General features: G+C 40.0%; 2 protein-coding genes across 15 annotated transcripts in view; one reads left to right on the forward strand and one right to left on the reverse strand.

Annotated features, from left to right (window-relative positions):
* The window catches only part of LOC110837427 (UPF0415 protein C7orf25 homolog), a 306526-nt gene that overhangs the window by 246513 nt on the left and 35989 nt on the right, over positions 1–24024 (reverse strand). The window lies entirely within an intron of this gene.
* The window catches only part of Eph (Eph receptor tyrosine kinase), a 300921-nt gene that overhangs the window by 1291 nt on the left and 275606 nt on the right, over positions 1–24024 (forward strand). The gene's annotated exons all lie outside the window — the stretch shown is intronic.

The following is a 24024-nucleotide window of genomic DNA, read 5'->3' on the forward strand; positions in this document are numbered from 1 at the left end:
CATATAATGTTTGTGATGTGTTTCCAAAACTTATAGGATTTTAACATCAAACCGTCTGGAAGAATTCGTTTCTTAATAGTTCAATCTTCAATTTGAAGACAGACCGTTACAAGACGCAGGGACTGTAATTTTACGTGTTGTTTGGTAATAATATGTAACGTGGTCTGTCAGCCGAGGGAGGTACACAGATTGATGGTGTTTGAGAATATGGTGCTGATGAGAATGTTTGGCCATCAGAGGGTGGAAGCAGCAGGCTGGAGAATATCGGAAAAAGGCGCTCCATAATTTTTGCTCTTTCGCAAATGTTAGGGTGGTCTTACAAGGAGGATAAGATAAGTGCATGGGAGGGATTAGAAATGTTTGTGGAAAATCTCTAGGAAAGAACGAAGCGTCAGCTGGTTCTTTCGAAACGGACCGCGAGGAAATTGTGTGAAGGTCTGGACTTACTTCACCTAGCTCAGGATACTTGCCACAGGTGCGCTTTTGTGAATACGCTAATGAAAGTTTGGGTTGAATAGAAGTCGGGGAATTACTTGACAAGTTTAGCCACTTTTAGCTTCTCAAAGAGGGCTTAGGTGGAGTTCGTTATTTACGTATGCGTTTACACTTTCATCACGGACCTGTATATATGAAGAAGAGTGTACGCAAATGTGCCTGAGGTTTCCTCGACTATTCTGTTTCTACATGGATGTGCAGTGTTGTTTTAGGCATAATGGCGAAGTATTTATTTTTTTGGATTTACTATTTTCGAATCACTTGATCGGCTGTTTCTCGGGAGGTTCAGTACTTCTTTCCTCGGTCTCACGCTGCGAAATTAGGCCGCAGTCTCTTTTCTCAGACCTTTAATATTTTCACCATTTAATTTTGCGTCGAGTTCTGAAAAGTTGTTTATTTAAGCTGTACAAAAATATAAATACACTTTTGTGGTGAACATAAATGTGTTCATCAATAAACTTTATTTGAACAGTTCAAAAGATATGTTATCAGATTTTGCTTGATATTTGCGATTCTACATATATAGATGTCCAGATAGTGTCTATACATATCGATCATTTTTCTTCATACTTTTAATTATGACAATTGAAGTTTACATTTTTTCCCCAAAACAAGTTATTGTACAAGAAGTTGACCTCATTAAAGTTGATTCTTTCATTAAAACCAGTCTGTATGGTGATTATTTAACGAAGTAATTCAATAATTGCAGTGCGATAATTGTGCTGTTGTTCCTGCGACAGTACTTTGTATCTGCAGTAAATAAATACATATTAATCTAAATGCTGTGTGAAAAATCTAGCAATGAAGAATTTGCTCGGAAAGACGTGTGTCACACTTTTCCACCTTGTTAATTTACCAATAATTTTGTCACTAAACACTTTTTCATTATTTAAGCGGAGTTGAACCTGCAAACCCTTCTTTGAATACGGGAGTCGCCATTTTTATCTTTGAACCCAAGAAACGGAAGTACTGACACGTAACTTCAAAACAACTGAAAGACGATGTTCGTAACAAAGGATTTCATTAAATCTAACGTATCTGGTGTATTCAAATGATGTAGTGTTTAACTGAAAGAAACTTTTTCCCGAACAGTTTTTGCCTCGAAACCTAAAAGTAATTTGTTCTTGCTCTGTTATTTCGTCAGTTTCTTTTTTCAATTCTTACCTGCAAAATAATGAACCGAGATAAAATTCTAGTTTATACCCTTATATACAATACATATTGGGACCCATTTCCTCCGGTAAAGCAGCCGGACTGTAAAACTGATCACTTATCTCTATCTTATATTGAATTTAAGAATTCGTGGAGCTTTATTTTCATTGCCCCGTGCATTATCAAGCTGTCGTTCAGCACAGGGTCACTTTTAGTGGCGAAGGGAGATGACATTGCAGTACATTTTAATGTATTTATTATTTGTCATATTCTCAGAACTGAAGCCTGAAAAATTGAAGTCCTGAATTGTACATGCAGCACGCAAGGACAGCTCCCCATATTTCTTGCTGAGTGCAATTAACGTTATTTGTAGGCATTTTTGTACAGTGTATTATAACTAAAATGGGCCTTGAGAAAAAGATGTTATCTCTTGTAATCTAAACAATTCCTCGCGGTGCGAAAGGAAACAAGTGTAATAATGTAACTGGTTATAATGCTTGTAATTAAACGTTAGGGGATTGTAAATTTTTACACACGTTTCTCTGCACACCATATTTATACAGCTTTCATATATTATTACGCAGCAAATATTATTTTTTAACCTGTTATAAATTGCTGTTGGTACAGTTCTCGTGAGGCACTTTGCTCTCGGAGCAGTGTACAAACGCTCGTTGTTTGTTGACATTGTTACAGGTTTTGAAAACCACATCCAGGAACAAGAGAAACAGTTTTGAATATTATTATGAAAGTTGTGTTTGGAGATTACGTTTAAAAAAACGTGGTTGGTAAGTAATTGTAGTCCGCCTGTGTAGCCCACAGTTCATATCGGAAGGATTTTGGCGCTTTGAAACAGTTTACAGTACACGTGTTGGGAGCGTACCATATAACAATTTAAGTTGTGTGATAATTTGCCATGAACATGTAGGCAACAAACATGCACTGTACACCCTATTTAATTAATTTATTCATTAATTCTTAGGATATAAGTCATTCTTTAAAGAGAGCTCTGCCGGCTTTGTGTTGTACGTCAAGACCACGTTCGACATACTATGGGTCTGAAGTTACAGTTTATGTTGTTATGAGCGTACAGTCGATACCGTTGTTCTAATCTTCAGCAGCAGGTGGTATAAGCAATTAGATAACCTTGCGACGCATAATAAAAACACTTCTTCCGTTTCGACCCTAAGTCATTGGAATGTTGCGATGTTTGTGCCCCAAGTTCTGGGCCGTGCCGCGACTCATGCGCGGATAGTAGCCGGTTTCACACCACTGAGGTCCAGGTTCGCGCTCAGTCATTCCCTCTGGGATTTGTGTTTGAGTAGTTTCACCCAGAGTCCTTCGGTTTCCTCCTGTCAGGATCATCCCACCGCTATTCCATATTCTCTCTTATCAGCTCGTTAGAGTCATCGTCACACCCCATGGCAAAAATAACGGTAACCAACGTCGCTAATCCAAAAGCCCGCCGTTGGACATGACCTTGAACCATTCCAGTGCACATTCCATTCTTGCAACCTTCTCTAAGACTCATGTTAATGTTATCCCTCTTGGTCTTTGCGAATGGGCCATTTCACAGGAACTTTGCCTATCAAAATTGCATGTCCCTTGTTTTTCCGAACGTAGTTAAACTGAATGTCCAATCCATCGTAGCCTCCAAGATTTCCGTATTCATGTGGTGTTCGTTGAGATATTGTAATACGACTGTGCTCTCTTCTTTGAATCCTTTAAGTAATTCTAAGTGACCCGATTAACCCACTAAGTTACTCGTTATGTAATGTAATGTACAAGTTTTGACGGAGAGGATTGTGGATGACTTCTAATCATTTAGAAATCTGTTTTCTTTACTACCGTTGGTCCTGAATACAGTGAGAGTACCAAGGGAACAAAATGCCATTAACAGTGTCTTCCGGTCGTGTTCACAAGAATTTCTTGCAATTTTTTGTATCGAGCCCACTGGCATTTTCCCTGTTGTGGTTTGCCCTAGAGTTGGAAGCCGTGTCTTGAAGGAATATTTCGTGTTAGCACGTACGTACTTGGAAATACATTCTTGTATTCTTTTTTAAAGTAAGTTTAATTTCCTGAGGTAGTAACAAGATTATTGAAATAATGATTAAAAGCCTAAAACAACTGTACCAATGGACAAGATACAAAATACTAATAAGTATTGAATAAAAATTTTCTTGGATATTATCCATCGTCTAGTAAAATATAAAACGTAAAACGACGTTTCGGAGATGGGGCTCTATCTCCGTCTTCAGGTTCCTACTCAGTTGGGCCCACTAGATAGAGCTAATCCCTATCTCCGGACAAAGTAAAAAAGTGAAAGTCCCGGAATAAAAAGACATCACCACACCATCCATCCGTGGGACGTAAAAGAATAAATAGTAGAAATAAAATTCGTTAAACACGATAAACCCAAACAAACCATCTCCGAAACGTCGTTTTACGTTTTATATTTTACTAGACGATGGATAATATCCAAGAAAATTTTTATTTAAATGACTCTTCACCATCGTCAAGAAGTTTTAGATTTGATACTAATAAGTATTGGTTTGTGCCGAAGCACTTTATTGAAATTATAGTAATATAATGTTGGATTCAGAAATTCTGTGTTGTGGCCACCGCGTGTTGTAATGGCAATAAAAATCTCGAGTGACAAGTTATAAGGTGGTGTAAAGTTTTCGTTTCTCCTGGCATTTATTTATTTTTACCGGCGTATTCTGAATAAACGCAGTTCACAAATATCTTCACGTGCGGTGTCAGAAAGTACTTGTGTTGTTAACTTATATTCTGAAACGTCTTATATGTATTATCGTTCTTGGTTGCTGAATATCATCAGTACAATCGTTTTACATTTTGTTAATTCGTCTGACAGCTGCTTTTAAGTCGATTCCACAACGGTAATGGGGTTAGAATTTCACTTGTGTGACACTGACAGTAACGCGATTCCCAAACAATTTTAACCGTTTGAATAATTAAAGTTGTTTGTTTCTCCATTTCCGCCCCCTCTCTTTCCCTGATGATTTTTTTTTGCAAAATATTTGAACTTCAATTGGACATTCCATTCCTCGTTGTTAAAATAGTCCAATGTGGATTGAAGGGCTTACAGGTCTGTGTAAAACACTTCCTTTCCTTGCTGAAATCCAGAACCAAAGGCTGGTCTGAACCACTGTCTCTTACTCAGTGTGCTGAACTTGGAATTCCTGGGTTCTAAAACATTGAAGGTTTAATTCCACGCGCGCGTGTGTATGCATGTATATAGGACAGTACGCGATCTGCAATGTATTTAGTCGAGTATTTTCTGCCTGGACTATTCCGATTCACAATTAATTCTGAGACAGTTAGTATTTCAGACATTTTGATGGGACTCTTAGGCGGAATATGTGATGTAAACCCATGTATACAGGACAAACATTCGATTTGCGAGATCGCAGCATTCTTGCGGAACAAGACCGTACGCGCGGGCACTGTCATCGATTGGGCCTGCATCCAGAGCTACTGGTAATAATAACAACATTTAATTGAATTCCTTGGTTACCAAGATAACCTCGAAATCTTCATGCAGTTTAGTTATGTACCAGTATATGAAAATTTGTAAAAATGCTTAATGTCTTACTAAATAGTTATGCTTAAAGGTGCTATCAAAATATTTACACATTACAAACATTTAGTTTTCAAACGAATACAAATTACGTAATTTGAAATTACCTTACGGCAGGCCAGGACAAATACCGGTCGCCAGGTCGGTATGGCGCCGAAAGGTTTTTATGATCGCGTTTGTAATTGTGTGCATGTTATCCTGATCTTTGCATATTAATATGTAACATTTTCTTATAGCTGTGTTGTAACATTTGACACTTATTTTTAGTCGTATCTGTTAAAAGAACATTTCTGGAGGTTGCTTTTAATTTTATAGGAAATATGTGCGGGTTTTCCTTACGGCATTGAAACTGCTACAGCCTTGTTTGCGAAATTTTTAGTCCAATTTTAAAATCATACATTTATTTGTATCACACACGATTAAATAGCTGCTGCTGCTTTTGAAAGCCTTCTTTGTTTGTAAGATACGATCTAATGTATTGTAGTGTAAAGTAGCGAATTTTATGGAATTCGTGTGACACATTACAAGCCGTGACGTTCAAAATGTGCGATACATTAGAATGAGGAGGGCTTTAGATGCGAATTGTAACTGCGGTAGGCAACTGTTCCAAATAATTCGCAACAGCCAGGTCTCTGTTGTTAGCAGCAGATAATTAGCACTTTCAGATTCTAACTGCACAAATTATTGAAATAGGGTATTTGAACGATCTTGTTTGTCTTCGCGTCAGCAAAATTAGTTTAGGTGTTGAATGTTGTGGGCAGTTTGTAACACTGAGTAATGTGATGTACTGATACTTCAGCATTCCTGTGTGTGATGCCACGAGGCGTAACAGATACGAGTATGAAGTCAGATCAGTGTTAAGAGTCGAGAAGTTAATGTTCGGACAGCCATTTTTTGGAATATGCTCTTGAAGGTCATGAATTTTAACCTTATTTGTGGGTATATATCCAGAAAACATTCTACTAGCAGCGGGATGTCAGAACCGCGCGATGTCATGTGTTTCTCTAAGTGAACGTGTTCACGCTTTGCGTATGAGTACCCAGCGGTCGAAGTAGAAGCCATTGAAGTGCGTGTAGAGGGAGGATCTATACGACGAAACCGAAATAGGCCTACATCGAGCCGTCAGGAATTTAACCTAGGAATCAAATGTACTTCGGGTAAGAGGAAATACCTTGTGGCTTAAGTGCTGACAGACGTTGCTCATGATTCTTTCTCCAGTGGACTGTTCTATACACCGTATTGAAAGTAATAATGCGCTTTTGTTCTTTCATAAATGGTAGTAATACAAGAAAGCAGGGGGCCCAAAAGGAGGAAGAGACCCTGTCTTATCCGGACTTTGCAATATCCTTGATAAAATTGAGGTTGGCCTGAACTGCACACAGTTTCCACTTATCTGATGAAGGCTAGAACTGTATACTTCTAATATATTTTGTAAACGTGGAGGAAGATTACGAAATGAATAGTAGCCTATAACAGTGCAGATTGAACTTTAGAGATAAGCTATATGTGCTATGGGAAGCCATTGTTTTGAATCAACCCGAATATTCAGCATCGATAAAATCGCAGACCACCGTTGGAGGACAAGATTCTGAGCCAGTTCCAGCCTTATAACCTATTTCCCCAATGCTCTCCTCCCGCCATCGAAGTGCTGTAGTTTTGTGCATTTGTTGAACCCACTCGAATTGCAGGTCTGTATATTTCGTCCATGGTGACACGTACAAAATCACGAAATTTCTCTTTACGAACAGATCTACTTCATCCAACTTTGGTACAGGTACAGGATTTGAGACTTTCGCGGCGAGTACAATCAATAAAATCTAATCAGGCAATCAGCTGCGTTAACTGGTTACCGTAGTAAACTGACGTTTCAGGAACCAACTCTGGCCCCATCATCAAGGTTCTGATGTGACAGGCGACTTCCGAGCAACACTTGCCTGGTCGCGGAATAAAAGTAGTTTTGTTTCTCTCGCATTAAGATATACAACTTCTATGTGTAACGGGTTTTGATATGGTGATTATGCTGATTATGCAGTGTGATTGATTTCTATGTGCAATATTGGAACGTCATGGGTAATGAAATGTGCAAAATCGAAAAGAGCGCACATAGAAAACGTGTGCTTCATTCAAGTACGTCTTTGCTCATCTTATCCTCGGAGGTCTGTTTCAATATTTTCGACGATCGTAATTTCCTTACCCTAGTAGCTATCTATTTTTAGTGAAAATACGAAAAAAAAGTTTTATTGCTGCTTTTTAAAATCATGAAATTTTAATGGAAAAAGTTTTCGGATTGGCTTCTGTCTAATTTAACTAATTATAGAAATAACTTAAAAAAGAATTCTAGTAAAAGTATAAAACAGTTTTGGTTCTAAATGTTCATGTCTTCGCCTGTTTATAATGACAGTATCTGAGCAGGTAAATTCAGTCAGAATTGAAAAAGGCCTTGCACTTTTATTTCATAGGTACTCCGGAAGGCATGAAATGGATCTCTTCCAATTAATTTCGTCGCCTTCGTGCCTGCAGTTGAAGCGAGCCATTCCGTCGTTTCTGCGTGTTCTTATCCGTGTTGCGGACACCTCCTTGCAAACAGTAACCCTTTTGCTCTGTCTTGTCGAGATCTAAATTGTCAATATACTAAATGAACTTCATATCAGTTGTACAACATTACGTCTATTGAACTCATGATAAAAAGTACAGAGCCGCGTAACACAATACACATTCATTACCACTCGTTACTCCACATCGAAGTGCTGGTAATTACTACAAATAGATAGGGTTGTCTCCAGACAGCTGGTACACTAAAATGTACATAACTTTGTGGTGACAATCGTTCACCTGTTTATAGTGTCTCCATCCAACTTCCGACAGGTCTTATAAATATTAGTGAAGCGGAGTATAATGTGGTCTGGATTCAACTGGCTCAGAATAATGAGAGGACGAAGTTTCTCGTACTTTGTAAAACTGACAGTTTATCAGCCGGCGCATTTAAGGAATCCGAAGTGCCCTGCAAGGGTTCATATTTATGCGAGTGGGACTCGAACACACTATCCCAGTGTTCATACGACCAAGACCCACGCTTCATACGACCCTGCCACTGTGATCGGCCCTTTTTGGATCTCCGGTTAAAATTTTATGTGCATTTTTCACTGTCCTTGATCTATTCACTGTAACGATATTTGTTGAAGGGTTCTGCTGCCCAATGTTGCGTTCATTTTTGGGTAAAAATGTTCTCAGCGCTTTGTTCTTGGACGTGCCCAATCTGTATCCTTACCTTAGTATGATTCCTGGAATAAAGTTATTTTCCTAAACTATATTAAGCTGTAGGTCTAACAAATGTGTTCTCGGGTAAGAATCGAGTTTTTCAAAGGGTTAAATGTATGTGGATAACATTTTATGTCTTACTAATATTCCTAAGTGCATCAACTTTGTTACATTTTCAACCGTTGTATTTAACTGAGATATCGTTTCTTGAAGTTATTATGTGTACACTTTGTTGATCTCTACGAGGAACAAACTCTATTGAATAGCACAATACAGCGATTTAAAATACTGATCAATGTAAATATTTGCAATGCAGAGAATGAACATGTCTTCCATTGTGAGTGGTTGTTACTAAAAGCATGTCGGTCTTGAATGTGAGACAATATTTGCTTTCGCTTTCTTATTCAATAAAAGATATCTGGAGAAGTAACTGCTCTTGATGTTAAACATAGCCGTTAGGCCTTGTGTCCTAGGTATACTTCCTGTATGTGAACATACATGGACACACATTCCATGTGGGACTTTATAATTAATTCAAGATGTAAGACCGATGAAACGAAAACCCACTATCGAACAGGATCTTGAGCCATTTCCACTGACCTCTCGTCCTCACAGCCTATTTCTATGTGATCAGTCATTGGTCGCGTTTTCTCACCGACGTTTTGTACGTACTTTGTGTTACACCGTATTATCAGCCCATCGTATGCTTGGCGGTACTATCCTAACAATACTGAGTGACCCGTATAAATCACGAAGCTCCTTGTTACGTAATTAATTTCCTCCATTTAGCATTTAGTTCCTTCTCTGTAGGCTGAGATGTTTTCCTCAGAACTTTTTTCAGCGTAGAAAAATTGCTGTGTGTTTGGAAACGTCAGACGAAAGCTTCTCGAAGAACGAAGCTTCTGTTTCTAGCATATTAAGCTTTTTCTCTGCTTAAATTCATCAAGCTCTTGTTACACTTGTACGTGTCCTGTGACTCTGAAGATTTCGCAGTTTTTTTCCTTATTACAAAACCATGTTCTTTCTTTAGAATTAATTATGTTCTTAAAACAAGCGAATAAATAATTTAAATTTGTCGAACAGTTACGTTTCGATCACCGAGTCTTCCTGCTTGTACCTGCATGTATTAACGGAGTATAATTCAGTTTGCTTAAATGGGAATGGGAATAAGAAGTAAAAACAGTGGATACATCTTTATTAATAAAATCTTGTCTGGCAATCAGCCACGTTAACTGGTTACTGTAGTAAACCGACGTTTCGGGAACAAACTCTGTCCCCATCTTCAGGGTTCTGATGTGACTGGATTCTTGGAAGTCGCCTGTGTAACTGCCTGCTCGGTCCGGACATGTGCACTGGTCCCGAGCAGGTATATACACAGGCGACTTCCGAGGATCCAGTCACATCAGAACCCTGAAGATGGGAACAGTTTGTTCCCGAAACGTCGGTTTACTACGGTAACCAGTTAACGCAGCTGATTGCCCGAGAATATTTTATTGATTGTACTCACCGCGAAAGTCTCAAATTCTTTCCATCTTAATTGTTTAGAATGACTACATAATTTTAATCCAACTCTAAGGTGGGAGTAGATTTAGGAAGCGAATGTTCACTCCGTTATCATCGCTGTATCATATTCATCTCAAGTTTACAGTCCATGACTGTAATCTTGTGACTTCCGGGTTGAGGAAGTGGGGTGAAGGAGGAAAGATAGCGTCTGCCTTTAACGCTAAGGATTTCTGCATTCCTTGCATGATTCAAGATTACAGTCGGGGACTGTAGTTGCAATATTCTGGGTTTTTCGGAACCTCTAGAACATAATTTTCTTCTTTCGCGTAACTCCATACGATCTGCTACATTAAATGGCCTTAACAGTGGTTTTTGAATACATGTAATGTTTCACCCAATTCATATTTCCGCGCCTATTCTACTGCAGACGTGTTGATCGGCTGTGCTGTTAGTGTTGGTGACATGGTCATGTACGTTGGCAGCTGCAGTCACACAGGCGACATGATCACTCTTGACATCAACGGCAGTTACGCCTATCTGTATGACTCATTAGGATAAGAATGGAAGGTATTTGTTTTATGTATCGTTTGTTTGACGACGCAATCCTTATCTCAGGCAATATAGTGTCGAATGACATGATAGTGAATAAAGAGTCGGAAAGGATGTGGAAGGAAGTCGTCGTGCCTAATTTAAGGTACTAACCCGGAATTTGTCTGGCGGGGCTGAGGAAAACCACGAGAAACCTCAGTCTGTATGACCGGTCTCCGGGACCTCCCGAATACGAAGCACGTTTTGCTAACCAATAGACCACGACCTTCAGTACAGAACTATCTTTAAATTTGAAGTATTTTATCGGATTTGAACTACATGGCTATGTAAATCATCTGTCCTCTTCAGATTAGACGGAAAGGCTATTTTTATTTCAAGCCACAAACGCTTCGTTAAATAATCCTTGAATTAAATTTTGTGTGCTTAGTAGATTGTTTAATATTTTAACAGACCCGCTGAAGGTTAGAGAATCTTTTTCATATTTTCAAGATGCATTTCATCAGCTTCAGTCGCCGCGAAAGCTTCACTTCACACAACACTTTATTGGCCTTTGAGTCCCCTTCCTTTGTTTATTATTGTTACAGTTCTATAAGTGCGTTTAAATTTAGAACGCTCTTCACTATTAAGTATAAGTTAATTAAATCAGTTACGTTGCGGTTCATGATACAATGAATCATTGCTATTACAAATTACGTCTCGGTTAGATCTGAACATTGAAGAAACGTGACACTGAAAGACTAAAAACAGCACAGTTAAAATTTGTGCCACCGCCAAAGTAATAGGCCCATTTAAAACTTTAGTTTATACCTCAAAACAACGCTTCTCTACCTAAAAGATCGATTGGCCAACACTTTTGCTGTTTTTCCTGAAAAATCACATGAAACCCGTAAGTGCACTCTGTCAAAAATTCAATTACTGGGAATAATGTTAAAGCAAGTGGTATGTCTGTACAGCTATGCTTTAAAGGATTAACATTACTAAGGACCTCAGGGCTCTCCATCTCATATTTCTGCCTGTGCCATATGGGCACTAATAATGAGTCGGAACCACTTTGTCGTTGCGTTTCTACAGTGGAAATGATTTATTGTTATCCATTTGTTACCCATCACGGTGCATTCATACTTATCGTTCCTGTTGGACGAGGTTATTATGAACAAACAAAGGGTCATGGTTCATCGCATTGGTTGCTTTGGCAATAACAAGATTGCTTAAGAGAGACTGTAACAAACGGTTTTGGAATACGTCTTTGAGTTTAACGGTAGCACAGAAGTGTGCATTAATGACAAACTGGAGGAATGTCGTTAACTCACAAAACAAAATGAAGTAAGGAATTGGAATTGGCGAACGAATAACGATTCAAATAAGTTGCCTTTCAACGTAACTGCACCATTACCACATTAATTCATTCATAATTATGGACGCATTTCGTAGGCGTAGTACATGTCGATATTCCTCCTGATTAGGGGTCGGAAGCTCTGGCTGTAACTGATGACGTAGGTTGTTTACCCCGTGTGGACTTTGGGCAAATACCAATGTTTCGTAGGAACACAGTAATCCATTTTTAGCCCAGAAGACGGAGGCAGAATGTTTCTCCGAAACGTTGGTATCTACCTACAAGCTCAGAAGAGCAACATCGACACTGATTGATGATGTTGGGAAGCGAGTGGCGATGAGCATATTCGACTTCAAAGCACAATTATTTCTTGTTGCAGTATTTATGTATTTACGTATTTATTTTCACTCAGCATCCACTATCTTATAGATTATATTTGTGGGCGTCTTCTTGAGTTTACTTAACGACGCTGTTTCAACTGCACGGATTGTATAACTCAGAACGAGATAATGTTTATGATGAGTTGGGGATTTTCATGAAAGGTAGTGGAAGTGACGTATTTTAATTTGGAGGGACTGAGTAAACCATTAATATTCAGCCATTGTAGCCGGCTGTGGGCCAGTACTCGAACCAAAAGCGTCCCAGATACGAAGGAGCATTGCCAGCCACTCAAAAGCAACATTGTGGGCCGTAACAGGTAGTGGTTAACAGTGGTAAAGGATTAATGGATTTCCGAATGTGTTGATGTGACGTAGCATCTGCGATGTTGCTATTTTGAAAGATGCAGTCTTTACTTGATGTTAATACTGTATCTACCTGATCTTTTCTGTTGTAATAAATACTTCTCTGTGTCTATTGGACTTTAATTGTCACGTTACTGCTGGGAGGCACTTGTTATCAATCAGGAAACCACGCGCCTTTTTCTTATCTTGAAAGAAGATAGGGAATTCTTTCCTACCGAATGCTTGTAACTTAATATTAGACTATTAATAAATAGCAGCACCAACGGAAGTAATGGTAGTAGACGTGTTTTAGTGGAGATTTACCTCCACGCCCGTTGCACCCTGTCATGTGTTTATGTATGCAAATGACATTTTTATATCTCGGCATGTGTAAGCACACGCCTATCTGTAAATAATACTCTGTAATTGGCAATAATTGATAGCTGCTTAACAGTTTATAATTACGCAATTTTTGTCTCTCTTTTCTACCATCTCTTCATAATAATTTTATCTGTCCCCGAAGAAGAAAATTTTCGCCCAGCCTGATACTGCACCAATTAAAGACACCGCGGTGTTGTCTCGCTTTGTAACATATGTGCGCGTAGTCTATTGAGTTCAGGTCGGTTTAGATCGCTTCACCATTCCCAATTGCTAATTAAGTAGTGCTGTCGCGTAAGATTTCCCACAAAATGCCCTTCAGGGGGCGGGCTGAAGTAGCTAGTCTCGACATATACGATACAACAGATAGTCACCTAGTCCGTACCACAAAAACTGTAGTCGCATTCTTTATATAGTAGTTAATTTTATTTTTAAACCATAACATGTATCGTGGCAAAATTACGCACTGTTATTGTTGCAACGATGTGAAATTATCTTTGTGGAAGTGTTCCTCTAACGAGCCCATTGTCCATACCACGTCATACACGAGTGAATATGAAGCAGCGGTGGAATATTGACTTGAGGGACCTGGAGAAAAACCTGTTCGCTTGCCACATTGTCCACCACAGATTCCACAAAGACTGACCTGCGCGCGAACTCATCCCTCCGCAGAAAGAAGCCAGCAACTTGGCCTAAGAAGTTTGCATAGTCTCCTGGTCACAATCTTGTACTTACGGGACACAAGGATTCTACACAAAACTAGGAAGCCTATATTTGATCGTTTGGTTACAGGAAATTAAGTTCATGCACCAACTCCAGAGAGCAGGGACCATGTTGTGAAGAAATTAGTCGTTCATTGGCGAATAAATTCCCCGCTTTTTATGCAAGCAAGATTCTGTTGCCGTGTTTCGAAGAGTTAGCACAGAACCTGCTGAGCAAATTAAATACAGTTATCATCACCTATTTATATGATCTGTTTTAATATTATCCTTCCATTTACGCCAAGGTCTCGCAAGCGGTGAGCTCTCATCAGCTGTTCCGACCAAACCCTTTTGCGTATTTTTAATCAAAAAGAGATGTGTGTGTGTGTGTATGTATGTGCTATTCACAAGTAATCGATATCAGTTCGTTTGGCAATTACTTTGATGTAGCGTAGTGACAGTATTATTTGTATTTGAGATAAAACGATACAGGGTCTGTCTATATCCAATTCGCTACCCACAGCAACAATTTGAAGGGAAATGCAACTGTGAAAGATGGGTCCGCAGGTTAGGTTGTTGTAAGAGTTCAGACCCTCGGCTAGACTTTGTCCAGTCGACATTCTCACAGCTTTTTGTCCCCCCTCCCTTTTCTGCAAGATCCGTTTAAATACAGAATCGCACGCCTATTCTTCAAAATGAACTCTTTCCATAAGATTTCCCAATCGCAGTTGTTAATAATAGTTCATTGTTCCATCCCATCGTAATTCTCACAGGGCCCTACCCATACTGGATGGAGGTTACCCATGCCACTCCTATTTTGATGATTTCTCCATTCTCTTTTGTCATCCTTTGTTTCCTGTGCTTTCGGGTCAGGTTAGTGGACGGCAGTAACGGGTCTTTGTACGCACCCGATTCGAATCCCTGCTAGGGACCCGATAACGTGACATCTGCTGCCCGTGGTGTTCCTTAAGGCAAATGCCGTGTTAGGATCTCATAGTATACCAAGACCGCTTTATCACATTCTTTAGATTTATTATTGTCAGTCACACTACTAAAGGGTAAATCAGAGGCTGTCAACATTTTCCAGGCCGAAGGTCAAATTCGCACTTGGTTATCTACTCTCGGACCACACAGTTATGAATGAGGAACAGTTTATGGAAATTTCGTGGCGATTTATTAAATATGTTACTAACGTATTAAGACGTTCACGTATCTATGAGGTTTAAAAATCTTTCTTAATTTCTGTTGTTGCTTTACGGATGCATCTATCGAAGTGTTCGTTACTGAGATACATTTGCTCATGGTTATAGTTAACTGCCAAATGCGACATTAACGAAGGGTGTTTCCTGATAACGGAAATATGTGGCATCATGTACTGTCGCAGTAGGCATGTTACGACAAATGTACGCGGGCCGCACAAGACACAGGAGGGAGGACCGCGAGTTGTGCATCACTGGGCTCTGCTTTGCCCTTTGAAGCACGAACTTCAAGTAAATAATATTTACATTTCATTTCCTGTCACAAAGAAAACAACGCTTTTCAAAATTAAATTAATAAATGGTGTTTTAGAAAATGATTGGTGTTTTTTGTCAATCATGAGGAATCCATAATTACAATATGTGGGCAAAATGTTGAAGCAGGTGGTACATAGAGTTCCCGCTGTATTGTATAGGTGTAACGAACGCAGCTGACATACCATCATAAAATATCGAAATAACCATTCGGTAACCAGATACCTTCAGTCTTTGTTCTTCCTGGGCCAGGACGTGCAGGTACTGTGGGTCGTCGTCACTCGAAGTAAGCAAAGGGTTAACCGGTAGTGTGCAAACCGATGCCGGCCCAAAAATTTGGTATTGTGTGTGTATGAGCGGCAGTTTTTTCTTTGTAAGTTATTGGTTTGAGTAGTTTTGTGATGTATGATTACAAAGACACTCCTGGGATATTGTTCATCGTCCTAATTTGTATTAAAACGACGTTTCAGAGAGTGGTATCTGTCTATCAGTCAGGTCCAACCTGAGGACGGTTGCATTCCAGTCTCCGAAACATCGTTTTAATAACATTAGGAGCACGCATAATGTCCAGGAAGTTTGTCATTTCAACTGGCTCTTTTTTCTTTTAGTCTTTGACATGGATTCCACTCGTGAAAATAAATCATTCTGCCATATAACACCAAATTCACGAAACAGCATTATGTAGTTGTTATGACTCTTGACTGTCTCACTGATTCACATAGGCCTGTATTTTTCCTGCACTTCAAGGGCTCCACTCGAGTAATTGGGCTTATCGGTACAGACTGTCTGTCCTGCTTCAACGGAGATACCGCACCTGAGGTGTTTGAGATGATTAATGATATCAAAAGCGTCCGGCCGGGGGTGTTGGGGTTGGACGAAGGCCCCCCCACCCCCAATATGCGTGCTTACCAAAGCAATGCAACGTACTGGGAAGACACATGTATTTGGGTTTAAAACGCAATGCGTGCGAATATAAATCTTTGCTTAGGGTTTACAGAAATTCACAGTACAGGAACTACTGTGCCTCGTCTGTAAGAGAAGTTATTTTTCCGCCAAAATATATTCGTACAGCTCGGCTATTTTAGGCAATTCATAGGGTATTTAAGGGCAATTTCAACTGCTGAGGTGGACGTGTGTGGTCAGCCGTATGTCCTGCCCAGAGTACTTGTAAGGAGAGGAATCCCATTACTCGTGAGGCTGGGTGGTCCCAAGGGACAAGGACGTCATTTGAGCGGGGAGAGCAGTACGTCGTCCCGAGACCCTGCGCTTCTGGTGGGCTCCCGCATTGGCATCACGATGTATGAAATATTTCCAAGAAGAACAAATGTAACATAAAGCATTTTAATGCTGCTATATTAATTTCATTGCAATCCCACAACAGAGATACGAACAGGCATACACTCTTTAATCGACATACAGCTTGGCGCTAGTTACGATTTTGAATTTTACAAATTGTAAGGACGGGTCCTCATAGATTGCTTTACCCTGGGCCTCGCACCCCGCTGGGAACTTGGTAAGCAGGGTTCCAACTGGCCCGTATGCCACATTTCAACAAACGTCCCACTTCATGTACGCCACCAGTGCTAGTGAGCGCAGGTGGATTGTAGTCATCGTAAGAGGTCTGCGTATGAAGATTTCTGTCTTCTGGGTTGTTGCGCTGTGTAGTCTGGTCGATATTAACCAACGTTTCAGAGGTCATACTGCCTCCGTCATCAACGTTGGTTAACACAGCGCAACAACCCAGAAGACAGAAATCTTCATACTCACCGCTGTGAAAACCTCAAATCTTTCATAAGTCTGCGTATGAACCTAGTGTATGTAAAATTAAATCATTATGATTAATGTGTCTTGTTAAGCAGTAATAGGGAAATTAACATTTTTTTCGTAATATAGAAAAACATGCTTCATGGAGTAAATTTCGAATTAAGAAAATTTGGTTCCCACTGTTCATAATTTCCCATCGTACACAATTTGTATTGATATTAGTGCCGTGATCGCAGTACTGTTTATATTATAATAATAATTAAATTGGTTTGTTAAAAGTTTACCAACAGCAAGGAGCCAGTGGCAGGAAATATTTAAAGGAATATAGAATAATAACAAACGAAGTTCATTTCCGATTTGTTTACAGATCATTGCAAGGCATTACTGCGTTCAGTTCGTATTATAACACATTCATATTAACAACATTCCCCCTAGTGTCGGCTTACTTGCTTTCGTGCTATTACTCTAAATTTTAAATTTGGAGAGGAGTCTTACACAAGGCACCGATGTGGCTGGGACCACAAACATTTTATGAGTAATGTAAAGTATAGTGAACAGATATTGAGTAATGCTTGAAGTATAGTCAGAAGGGATCGTTTAAAATATTTTAAGAAGTGTTTATAAATACAGCAGATTCGACAGAACAAGAAAGATAGTATGGTCGGAACTAAATATTAATTTAATGAATGGAAAAAGTAAGTGATTACAGAATATGGTTAACCCACTTGAAAATAATGTGATGTGGTGACGTTGAAAAGTTTGCTTGGAAACTAAAGAAAGAACGATGTAGGGACAATTAAAAATGAACATACTTGGAACAAGATCAGCGGAGTGCAGGTGAAAATTATTTTGTGTATATACTGCTTATTCTTTTGATTAATGAGGTACTGATTCGGTTTTATAGATGAAGATTATGTGTAAGCTGCCCTGATCATATGTACACAAATGCATGCAATTCTGAAAAATAAATTTGAGCACGGCAGTCTCTGTGTTAGTGTATAGTTTTTGCCTCCAAGGTGAACTAATTAACCTTATTTCCTCATGAACATCGCCACTTCGTCGCTCCCGTCCGTTTTTACACACACGACCAACGCTAAAGGTCAAGTCATACGACTGACAGGCCTATGTCATTTTAGTTGGTGTTAAACCTGAAGATAGTAACGTCGCTTGGAAACCGTCGCCTTGTGAATGCTGCCGGGACAACATTTGCAAGATTTCTCAAGAGAAACTGCGAGTAAGGGACATGATTTACTGCGAGGTAGCAGACGGAGTAAGCGAAAGTCTTATCAGATGTTAAGTGCTTGGCGGGAACACTTCAAACTTAACAATCATGGCGGAGAATCACGCATTCACCAAGTTTTACCAGCACCGTCTATAGTACCCGCACAGCTCGTCCAGGTTCCGTGTCGGCGCGTGCAGGTGTGGAGAGGCACTGAGCTTTTATTAGTATTCATTCAATTCAAGGATGCAGTAAAGCATGATTCAGCAGCAAACATGTCACATAAACCTGAACCAAGTGGAAAGTAGGTGAGATTTTAGGTTCTCACATGCCTACGTAATCTCTTCATTGTCTTCCCTCTTACCAGAATCCGAATGATTCAGGGATAATGATATGGGCTTACGCGGACCAAAGTGAAAGTGAGGTCACATCCAATTAATTTTCCGTTGGCGCGGTTGAAGTGGCGTAAGGCGAACTGTAAAAACTACCACACACGTCGGACTTCTTAATAATTTCGTTTGTCGGCATACTAGCCAACCAGAACGACAAAAATTCCTGGAGTGTTCAGTATTATCCAGTACGAATTCAAGTCCATTCCGGGGACTTCCTTGGATCATATGAGCTGTCGTACGTAAGTACCCCATAGGGACCTACAAAGCAATTAAACAATTTCAACCATTCGTGATATTAAATCAAGGAAGGTGACATGATCGGGCATTTAGCACGCATGAAACAGATGATAGGTAGTTACAACAATTATAGTGTGTAAGATTTAAGGTTTTCACGGCGGTGAGTATGAAGATTTCTGTCTTCTGGGTTGTTGCGCTGCGTAGTCTGGTCGATGTTAACCAACGTTTCAGAGGTCATTTTGCCTCCGTCATCAGGGAGATGACTACACAGCGCAACAACCCAGAAGACAGAAATCTTCAACAATCATAGTCTGAAAACCTTTGGGAAAAGATCACTTCATACACCTAGACGTAGGTGAAAGATAATATTAAAATGGATCTTAAATAAATAGAGAAGTAGGCTAGTCTGTGATGGTGTTGACTGGATTTATCTTCTTCATAATATGGTGTAGTATCGGCTTTTTTGAACACAGTAATGAACGTTAGGTTCTATAAGACGATGAATTTATTGATAAAATGGGAGACTGTTACCTTCTAAAGAAGAAGTTTGATCCATGTTGAAAGTTTAATTACTGGTAAGATTAAACGTCGGTGTAATTATGAGCAACGTTTTGTGTGTTGTGTGTGTCCTTGAGTAATCTAAACTATCGATCTTTAAAATATAATTATTTAAGTATACGGATAAGCTACGGAATGAAATTATACGTAATAGGTAACCATTACTTGCAACAAACTGTTTAAGAGTTGTGATTTTTATCTAATAAAAATATCAACCTTGTTTGTCAAAGCGATCATCGACTGTTTATTACTTTTACAAATCAGTTACGGAGTGTCCGTTAAGCGACCCTGGGATATGCAAAACAGAATGAGGTAGCAGGACGGTTTCAGCGCTGTAGCGAAATACCATGACAGTTGCCTCATCGCTGTGAAGGCAAAGCCGCCTTCATTCTTTCACAATTCTATTGAAGAGTTGCTCGTTTGGAGGTGAGATCTGGTTGATGAGAGGGGGATAAATCGAGATAACAGGCTGCACAAATGAGATTTTTAAGATAAGTGACTGACGTGACAGGAACTGGTTAAGGATTGAAATGAATGGGCTGTACATTCGCTCCATGTTACAGTTTGAATAAAGCCCTAGCGAAATAATATGAATATCTGACAGAACACGCAAAGAACTAGAAAAAAGAATTCTGAGTTACGAGTCCCATAGGGATGGCCGAGAGAAAATGGATAGATAGACCGCGAAAGACATAATACTCGTACTTGAAGAAGAGTGTGTTGAAGTCGATAGCAAGACTGACTGTGTCTTACGCGCTGCAGCATTGAATTGATCGTTACGTAACCTCAGAAGCTGATACAACGTCGTAAAACAACCAAACACTAATTCGTGTTTGAGGTTTTAGTATCTCACTGAGGCGACTGTGAAGATGGCTATCTTCTGGGCTGTAGCGCCCTCATGATGGAGGCAGCAAGCACCTCTGAAACGTCGGTAAACTTCCACTAGACTACGAGTCGCAGCAACCCAGAAGAAAGCCTACTTCATCAGGTTGCACACTCCAGATGATGCCGTCTGGAGACATAGGCATATGATTTGAAATGCAACATAAAATGACGTCCAGTCATTAAAGTTGAGGTTACCATTTATACTTTGTACTCTTTAGGTAACGGGTTCGATTCTTAAAACCAGAGTCCGGTTATCCTGACTTTCATTTTCAGTCTTGTCATCATCGTATAGTTCAAAGCTATATGACAAAACATGTGTACTTCAGAAAGCGTAGTTAATTGAACCAAGGAAGAAGAACTTCAGTTTCACGTGGAAGAGATGACAGGCTTTAATTCATGCATAACCTGCAACATACAGTACAGACCTACTTCTAAACTTACCGTTGGCAGAGGCTAGTATATAATGTATTTGTTTATGAGTCTGATTCCTGTAAGTTATACCAAACGGATTTGAAAACAAGTTACATAAAGTGCGTAATTTCTTTATTTATATAGCTACTTGTAACCTGTACATTAAAATTAAAAGTGTTTCATGATTACATACATGCAACCGCTCAGAATGTATAAACTAGTTCAGTAATTAGTGGTTGCCGATGGTTTGAATAACAACCTGAGCAGGTAAGTTATCAGTGTTTAGAAATTGTTACTCAGTGCCACAGATATCTATTTACCTATAGACCCAAATCAAGGACTCTGAAAACTGAATAAACTAACTGATAGCGCGAAAATTATCAGTTCACAAGTAAGCAATTCCTCAGTCACTCTTGGATTGCACACGAGGAGACCATGGTCTCGGTCTTTCTCTGCCATTCCTTCTACCTACTGATTCATTGTTTTCCTTAATAAGTGCATTCAGACTTGGGATAATGTGGAAAATAGATGACGATCATTTCCGTACACATCCTTCCTAATTCATCGTTCAAAATTTGGTGGAAAGTCAGAACAATTGTAAAATCCTCATAGGCGTAATAGTTATCTCCTCAGTGGAGATCTAACCTTCTTGGCGAGTAGAATGACTCTCTGGGATTACCCACAGGTTATTTTGGAATCAGAGTGGAGAAACGTGATTTAGTCGCTGTAGAAGTTTTGCATATGGTACGTGTGTGACGAATAGAGAACGTGTCATATGTGAGGACGTCAGCGCACAGAATCGACACTAATGAGTTACTGATACTAATGAGCAGTGTTGCCCGAGTTTAAAATGAGCTTTTAAATGTACAGAAATAAAAAAAATATTGACGCTTCATTTCCTTCCTTGGTACCACCGTCTTCAGGCACTTCCACATTTTAACATTGTCTAAAACTTGGCCTCCCAACTGATCGTTTTCTAAACCACAATTCTGTGCACATCTCTTGTTACATAGCCTCCGCTTTTGTTTCTGTTTTATCCTCTCGGGTTTAATCATTTTAGGATGGGGTGTTTTGTCTTGACTCAAGTCCAGGCCGACTGGGGCCCGTCAAGAGCACAATTCTGCTTTCCTAAGCAACTTGCATCGCTGTTAGTGTCCGGAGCATGAAGCTGACTGTTCCAATCTAGTGCCCAGGTTAATGAGTGGAGTTTTATCTCCACTATCCATACACCAACACGGTGTAATACGTAGACACAAAAAAATTATCCCCCTTTACATTAACAAAACTGAAAAACTTTACGGTACAGCGGTCGTTAACAGACATCAGTACTCGACGAAATAAGCAGATTCTTAGTAGCAGACTCAGCACGAAACTATGAAGTGGGATCGATGCGTTATACGGGTGTCTGTTTCCACACTCACGTTTCTAATTACCCCACGCAATAGGCGCGTTTTTCTGGGTTTCCCTTGGCACGCCATTTTTCTCTCCCCACTGTTTGCTTCTGGAAGAAGTCCACATTAACGAGTTTCGGCCGCTGCTAGAGAAAGGAGAGATACGTAGTGAATTTCATCCTCAACAGATATGCCACCTTATGTCGGCCGCCTTCAGGAAATTGGTCAAACAGAGTAAAACATTACAGTGATACAAATCATCGTTTTAATCATTAGGCCATTGATTGCTGGTCATACGTAATTAATGGTGTTCAGGCATTCTTTACTGCACTTGTCAGCTCACTGTGAAGTAGGCTTTCTATATGTTACATCCATTGCCGTACACGCCTTTGTATCCACTCCACATTCATAGTGAACGAAGTACAATTTGGATTCCTCGAGGTCTGGCATGTGTGGTGTTGTCTTGTGTTGTGTTGTAAGAGAGGGCCTCATCTCTTGATCTGACATTGTTGAGCTCGAAAGTGCAAAATGTGCGGGGAGGGGGCGAGTCGAAGAAGCAGTCGTGCCAAACCTGTCGAAAAGGGCGTGGACTGCAGCGCAGGACTGCCACCTGTCAAGTCACATCGAAAGTTTACTGAAGACTTCGGAGACTCCCTTATTGCGATAGATATGTGGCCCGACTGCAGGGCGGTTATGAAGTAGGCCTTCGTGAAGGCGAAGTTACCGTGCCATAAACACGGACGGTGGTCTTGGACGCAGGATTTATTGTTTTCCGAGCATATAAGTTGATACGTATTAACGAAGGTAATGCACTGTTTCTCAATAAAGTATTAAGAATGTTTATAGTGTCCCGCCGCGTGAAGAAGGTAGAACAGCCGGATGCTAATGTGATGTAACACAGATGCAGCATTTGGGTGCTTTCCGTCGCTACCTTGAAACTTACTGGTATCTTTGTCCCTGAAATAAACTTTCTTATTGTTGCGATGGGCGAGACTGCCTGTGAGGAACTACGGCCGCTAGGAGGGGGGGGGGCACCTCCGCTAGATGAGTGATTATGGATCAGCAGTGGAATGCTAATGACAGGGAGACCGAAGTAGTCTGAGAAAATCCTTTCTCAGTGTCACTTTGTCCACGATAAATCCCATTTTGACTGATCCGGGCGCAAACTTGCGCCTCAACGATGAGAAGCCAGCATCAGTTCTAAGCTACGGCACGGTCTTGTGAGAAACACGTATTCCCTGTAACTCAGATTTACAGAAAGGCGTAGGAGAGTGCAAATGTATGGTTGACATTGGCCATCGGTCAGCACCATGTAGCAAACAGTCAATACAATACCTCGGCAGTGACTCACCTCGTCTCCTTACGCCAAGAAACAACATTCAAGAGCTTGCCTTCGACCTGAACAATAAACTGCACATGCAGTACATGTAGGTATAGCTCACCACGCCAGCCATTGTAGGTGGGAAATTATTAGAGTATTGTCTCTAGGAACCGAATTTGAAGACATGCCTAAGCCCACCCTCGGGGTCCCAACATTTGTCTTCTGGCGGAGGAGAAGAATCTTAAGTTGAGGCATGTTCGTTTCAGGAAAGAATTATGGCATGTTTTTCTTCACTGCAACATAATAAGAAAAAGTTGTTTTAATCGTGTATACGTGGTTACGACTATCCACCCATCCGCCCAACCGACACTCATAGTATTGTTGCATTGTATTTTTAGAGATAAAAAATGCATCATGTGAACGGTCCTCCGAGGTGAAAATATTTCGTAATGTTTAAGGACTGCGGCAGTAATTGTCAATAATTTTAATAACAGCACAGACTTCCAGCAGTCTTCAAAACATATTTCGTCTGGAGCCTTGAATTTGTCCATCTGCTCGGCTTCTGGATCAGGCTATAAATGTTGTCTTACCAAATAAATAACCTGCCAATTTGTTATATAATTTAATGCAGGACGTTTACTTTACT

The sequence above is a fragment of the Zootermopsis nevadensis genome, unplaced genomic scaffold, assembly GCF_977971745.1.
Source record: "Zootermopsis nevadensis isolate Lab colony 2312 unplaced genomic scaffold, Znev_1.0 Znev_ptg000018l, whole genome shotgun sequence".
In the NCBI taxonomy this organism is placed as follows: Eukaryota; Metazoa; Arthropoda; class Insecta; order Blattodea; family Termopsidae; genus Zootermopsis; species Zootermopsis nevadensis.